Here is a 7,194-nt window from a genome sequence, read left to right as displayed (position 1 = left end):
TGAGATTCTCCTTCTGCATCTCTCTACCTCACATACTGCATCTTCTAGCACAGGAAAATCACTCTCCTATTAAGACAGAGAAAGCAGGAGATCCTTATGGGCCTTCAGTTCACTTACATTTTTTCTTTTTCTACCCTTAATGTTTTTTAAGGCATTTATGTTCCTCCTTGACACTAGAAGAAATCTTTTCCTATGCTTGGCTTCTAAGATAGGATGCTTTGTAATATCCTTTCCCTCACTTTTATGCTTATATGACTTAAAGTGGCCACTTCATTTCATTGATTCTTTTTCCTTCCTAGTTGAGCCATGTTTCAGAACAAGACAGGAAAAATAGTAATCAAGGACAAATAGAACACTTCTTACTTCTTTTATCAATTTGATAGTGAAGATTGTCCCATCAACATCATTATGAGGACAATCGTTTCATGAGAGGAATATTTTATTAAAAGAAAACATTAGAATCCTTTTATTACACTGACCAAGCTAAGATTACCCTACTATAGAATATATGGTTGACAGTACATGTAATGCTAAGAAGAGCTGTGAAAGCAGGAATGGTCCTATTTTTAGGACAGCTTCATTTAACATTCACTCTGACCTTTATTGGAATGTGTCATATTTAATTTAAACTACATATGAAGCTCCTCACATTCTAAATTGAAGTAAACTATTGGGTTTTTCTTTCTTTTCCTCCTCATCTAAAAGTTTTCCCAGTAGTGAATAAGCAGTTTCTTTTTGCATTTTGAAAAACAGAATAATAAACCAATGCAGTTTACCAATTCCTCAAAATTGCTTCCATTATTTTATAAGTAACATCACTGCAAATTATGTTTTCATAATCTACCAAATTATTCTTTACTTATTTCTTTCCCTGTACCTCAAAGTTATTGCCACTTTGGACCAATCTAAACAATTCATCTCCTACCTTGGTATTTACACTCTTCAAGTAATCATACATGGTTTTCTTGTCTCTCATCCTCACTCTGCTGCCCGTCTTGTTTGGGTAAGCAATACATAATTGGTTCTTTTAATCTGTCCTCATAAGTCAATTGCACCAGCCCCTTAATCATTTTTGTTGTGCTTCTCTGAAATCTGTCCAATTTGTCAACATCCTTCTGGTGCTGGGACATTCAGAACTGCATGCAAGATTCTGGTACTGCCTCATCAATGCTTTATACAGAAAAAAGATGATCACCTCTCTTGTTCTCTTGGTGAGAAGTCTCTGGGCATGCAGCTTCAAAAGCATATAAGATTTTTTTTGCTATAAGTTTATACAAAATATTTCCAGCTAATTTTTTTCTCTAGCCTTCATTCCAAGCATTAGCATTTTACAAATATTTCTCTTGAACACATACTTTGTATTTCAAATTTGTGCTGAGATGTGTATTAGATATATTTGTTTTCATCTTTCTCAGCTGAGAAATGCTTTATTTTTTCCATGTATGCCTGACCTTTCTTTGTGCCACTGTATTTCTCCAGCGTCACCAAGATCTCGATTCAATTCCATTTATGAGTGTAATTAATATGATCTTTGCCCATTATAAGGGTTATTAATAATAAGGTTAAATAAAAACCTTATAACAGCACCCCCACTGAATCACTCCACACAAGTCAGCTTATTGCAGAATAACAGTTCATTTTATTTATGGTCTCTCAACCAATTTTCAGCACATGTGACAGTGGCCATGTTAATATGAATAAGATTTGAAATAAGGTTTTCTGAAACTGTATCACAGGTTTCATATTCCTTTTAGTTACCAATTTTGATCAAAAGGTTGTTAAGTTTGACTGCTGTGGTTCAGTCTTCCATTTTGGAAGTTACTGTTATTAGCTAAAGGAAAAAAAATGATTAGGCTATTCATAGTACCAGAAGATTGATTTCTCTAAGTAAAAGCCATAGGAACACAGACTTTTAAAAATAATAAGCATTCATTGTAAAATCATATACATTTAATAATATGCCTAGTTTCCATATTTATGGTCCTGTTTCACTAAGTTATCATCAAAATTTATGAATATGTCCACATAATACAAGTATTTGTATTCAAGTAACAGAAACGAAGAAAAGTGCTTATTTACAGCCACTTGTTTATAGTACCTGCCTTTCTCTCATACATTGCTACTTGCAATCTAATGAATGATGCATTTCTCACCACACCAACTTTCCTATAATCATCAAATTCTATAACTATTTTACATGATGCTACATTGGAATGCTTATTTTGAATACATGTTAAGAGAAATTAACTCAAGGAAAAACAAGCACTTGATTTTCTTTTTCTTGCTTTTCAGTTAAGTACAGACAAGGAATGTAATGAATGAATCAACAGTACATATTTTGATGAAAGCAATGTTGAGCATACAAAACACTGCACATTCAAGAAAAGCCTTGCATTTTTCCTAACTCATAACATTGAAAATGAGATTCACAATCTTGTTAGTGTCAGACTATAATCATTCACATTGCTCTACAAATCAAAATAATATTTTTTAAAGAACAACACTGCACTTTCAATGTTAAAGTTTTATGTTGTTTTGTGTTTTATGAATGAAATTTTACTCAAGAAGATCCTCAAAGGGATGTGAGAGACATCGAGGCTTTGTTAGTCAAGAACAGAACATGAGAAGGTACTCTTAGATAGTGCATGCAAGTTGGTCTCTTGATACCATTTGAATTGTAAGAAGCAACATTAAATACTTCTGCTTACTGAAAGTAAACTTATGCTATCCTGGTCAAACCCCAGGCCACAACTGCTACATGTGTCATGGAGGTGATGTGTTAGTCTCCAGGGAGAGGGTACAAAGGAAAGTGCACATAAAACTTCCGCTCCAGAGGAAAAGAGCCCTGACACCCTGGACAAGGAAAGTTGCCCCTCTGTCCTCCCACCTGAAGGTACAGTGCTGTCCTGGCATGTGACAACAAGTGAAGATTAAAAACAGGAGAAATATCTGGGACAAAAAAATGTCAAAGCCTTAGAGTCGCTTACAGTCTTAAAGAGAATAACATTTAAAGGGAAGCCACATTATTAGTAACATGGGCTTTAAAGAGGAAAAAGGTAATTAGCAACATCTTAATTCTGAATTATGAAACTTTCAGCCAAATCTATCATTAGTCAAGTTAGAATAGAGATTAGAATAGACTGTATAGCATTCGGTTTTATCACAAAGGTAAAAACGTGATAGTTAAAGCTTTTCAATCAAAAATTTTGCCTTTTCTAATACTCAAAAAAAAGTAGCATCGTAGTCATAAATTTGAAAAATGCTTCACCAAGGATTAGTTTTAAACTCACTTATTGAATTCTACCTAGAGAATTAATATAGAAGATGATACGAAAGGAGATGACCACAGTATCAAACATATATCCTATTCAGTGAACACTATTGACATCTGATTCTACATATACTTAGGTATGTGGTTTTTTACATTATATTTACCTCAAGGCCACCCAGATTTTCAGTTCAATTGGCAATTCTTTACAAGGGACCCTTTTATCCCTTCCAAATATAAATGGAGGACAAATTTACATGCTGCTCAGACTGATTTTTAAAATCTATATTCATTACCCAAGATTCAGGTGCACAAATTCCTTGACTCCAGACAGCATAATCACTCCATAGAATTGCTTTTCCTTATTTACTAACCCAGGACCACTGCAAGTTGGAGATATGTGGCATTTATCGAATATATTTTATCATATATTGCTTCTTTTAAAATCAAAAATATCTTTTTATGAATTCCTCTTTTATGCTTATAGTATAAAAATCAATAATAACCTAATTCATTAAAACATTATTTGCATAAGTAACAAGCAAATCATTCATCTAATAAGCAGACTTGGAAACCCCAAATATAAACACCAAAAGCTGCATTTTAGTAAGAAAATATGCACTATTGGGGAAAAAATGCAAGACAGACAGAGCAGTGCACCATACATAAAATGTCAAACATGTCAAAACACTCATGAATACCAACATCTCCCACCACACCACGACCAATTTTAAAGGTTATTTAGGGCTCACACATCTACAAGTGCAGATTTTACAGCAGCGGACTTTATTTTTCTCAGATATATTAAAAATAAGTCACTGATTTGTCAAATGTTTTCTATGTCATTTCCACACATGTGACCCATGTAGAGAATTCTGCCCAGCATTTCTGAGAGTAGGACAATTACACAGAACACAGACTCCTGGCACCGAATAGATTCATTATGGATTTGTTAGAAGCTTGTTTTTAACTGTATCAATTCAGTATGCAGGGAGGATAATTAGTCAAAAGACCAAGAAAGCAAATGTAGCTATCTTCATTCCTCAAAAATAGAAACCCCTGTTAGGGTCTCCATAATTCAACTTTTCAGAACTTCATTTCAGAAAGACACTTTGAGAACATGTCACAAGGCTTCCTTGTCCCTAAATCACTGATTATGAATTATTTCCGGATTACTGCAGACAAGTAAGTCTTATAAAACAAGAAGCATAACACATGCAGAACATACTTATCCTACTTCCAGCCTTCAGATAAGTGAAGCTTAAATTAAATGTCAAAAGATGAACAAAATCTATTGTATAAGCAAACAGCTGACCTAAGTCCACTATATTTTGTTTGTCAAGTGTGTATATTCTAATAAATTTTATAATATAATAAGACTATTTTTGCCACCCTTTGACCACACCAAGTTAGATGCAGACAGTCTTCTGAATAAATACTACTCTCTGCTTGACTGTTTCAGCAAAATCTATTTATACCATTTGTTAGACTGTGAGAGTAGCTCTTAAGAAAATGTTAATAACAGCTAAACACTGTCTACCACAAACATAGAAGAAGTAGAAGAAAGAATAAAAGGTTTGTGCATAGCCAGCTTTTCATTTTTACAAAGTGGCCTGCTCAGGACTGTGAACTAACTAATATGCAATTTGGTTTTCCTGATAGGAAACCTAGAAGCTTGCTGAAAACTCAAATGATTAATATAAGGAAATTCAAACAGCTTGAGGACGAAAAACAGTTTTCTTTTTTACTACTTTTAATATGACTTTCTCAATGGCATAAACACATGCAGCAATCATTCCCACTCTTTTCTTGGGCAGCAAAGCAAGCAACTCAGAACTTCTTCACCCATAAATTACGAAAAGCAATGAAAATAATCCCTTCTTTAAAATTTCAGCGAGAAGAACATTATGCTATTATCACTTACCCCACTGTGGTGTCATGTCAATGCTCCCCTCCAGAAGTCTGAACATGCCTGAAGCAACATCCTCAACTCTCAGCAGGTGAGAAAATCTTTAGTTAGTTTCTGGAGAAGCAGAAAGTTACAATCCTTCTGGGACAGGCAGTGCTAGGCAAGGCACTTGTAAGTTCATATCCTGGCTCTCAGTTCGAATTCCAACTCTTCCATGTACTTATAGGCCAAGATACTAAACGATAGCTCTGAACCTCATCTTTTCATTTGTAAAATGGAAATAACAATGCCAACGTCATATTTGGAGTTGAGAGGATTATATGATATGAGATCTGGCTTTGCAACATGTAGTAGACAGAGTTATTGTAGTGGAGGAATGTCAGAAACCATGGAATGTGTCCTCTGTCTGCCACTTGCTTCTGCCCTTCACAATGGCCCAAATCTTTGAAGGAGTCCACATCACCCCTGCCTAAAGATTGCAGCACCACTTAGGAAACAAGCTCTCTGACTAGAATGGAATGATAGGAAATGCAAGTTTCCATGCTAATGATTTTGTTCCTTTTGACTCCTTTATGACATACCTTGAAAAATCTGTGTGGTCCTCATTAGCCCAGAGCTTCCCATACTTAGAGCCACACTCTCCTAACATAGTCCTGCTATGGCCTCTATATCCAACTTTCACCTTATACCTACCTGCCTGCCCAACACCCAGCATCCTCCATGTGCCCTTTTTATTCACTTCCACAGATCTCTTCTTACTTTAAACTCATTTACATTATTGTTGGCACCCTGGCCATTTTAGTCCTCTCCTTCTCATCTCTGCCTTCAACTCTAGGACTCTGATTAAATAAATTCTCTAAATTGCCTCCTCCTCTTCCAACTTCTCAGTCCCTGCTCACCAGATCATTCACAGTATGGTTCATTATCTTCATCCATCCCTATCTCTACCCATTTCCCCCAAAATCTTTTGCTTCCTCCTTCGTGTTTGGCAATAGCATATAAATGAGAAGGCCTGTGACATGGACAATGGGACATGCACTACGGTCCCTTTTCTCTAGCTTTCCTCTATGCCGTTTTTGCTGTTCACTCTCTTCCCAGGTACCAGGTTGCTGAGGAAGATGAAAAGGGGGTGGCTACATGTGCTTATGTGCTTGTCCCCCTGGACCTTCCTTATGACACCCACCTGGCTTCAAGCAGATAACAGGCCAGAGGATAAAGAGATACAGAAGTCCATTGGAGTGGTGACCAAAAACGAACAAACCAGAGTGAAGAAAGAGGACTGGCCAGAAAACCACAGTAGTAGGCCAGGCATGGTGGCTCACACCTGTAAGCCTAGCACTTCGGGAGACCAAGGCAGGTGAATCACCTGAGGTCAGGGGTTTGAGACCAGCCTGGCCAACATTGTGAAACCCCATTTCTACTAGAAATACAAAAAAAAAAAAAAAGAAGAAGCTGGGTGGGGTGCCCGCACCTGTTAGGGAGACGGAGGCTGCAGTGAGCTGAGAACGCACCATTGCACTCCAGCCTGGGCGACACAGCGAGGACTCCATCTCAATCTCAAAAAAAAAAAAAAAAAAAAAAGAGAGAAAGAAAAGAAAAGAAAAGAAAAAGAAAAGGAACCACAGTGCTGAGATTCCCTTATCAGTATCTGTCAATAAAGGCAGCCCTTTCTCTCACTTCCTGTACAATGTGGTCCTCAGTAGTGACACTATCAACCTTTTTAACTGAGACCCCCCCATAAATATATTTCATAGTGTCACCCAAGAAAAATTGCAGCAAACAATGCTTAGACGTCTTATATTTTTGCTATCCTGCAAAGCCCTCATAATTTCTATTCTGTTATTCTTTCATTTCTTTAGAAGAAAATTCTGATGGCAACCCAATATAGTATCTTTGAAAACCACTAATGGGTCAGGACCCTCAGTTTGAAAAACACTGGCCTACTTGCAGCTTATTGAGGAGTCCTCTCTCTGTCCTTACCCTTCTCAAAATCCCAATTTAATTTGAGTTTGTCAAA

This window comes from Symphalangus syndactylus, chromosome 9 (assembly GCF_028878055.3).
Source record: "Symphalangus syndactylus isolate Jambi chromosome 9, NHGRI_mSymSyn1-v2.1_pri, whole genome shotgun sequence".
Lineage (NCBI taxonomy): Eukaryota > Metazoa > Chordata > Mammalia > Primates > Hylobatidae > Symphalangus > Symphalangus syndactylus.
The sequence above is the reverse complement of the archived record's forward strand: the minus strand, read 5'-3'. Positions refer to the sequence as shown.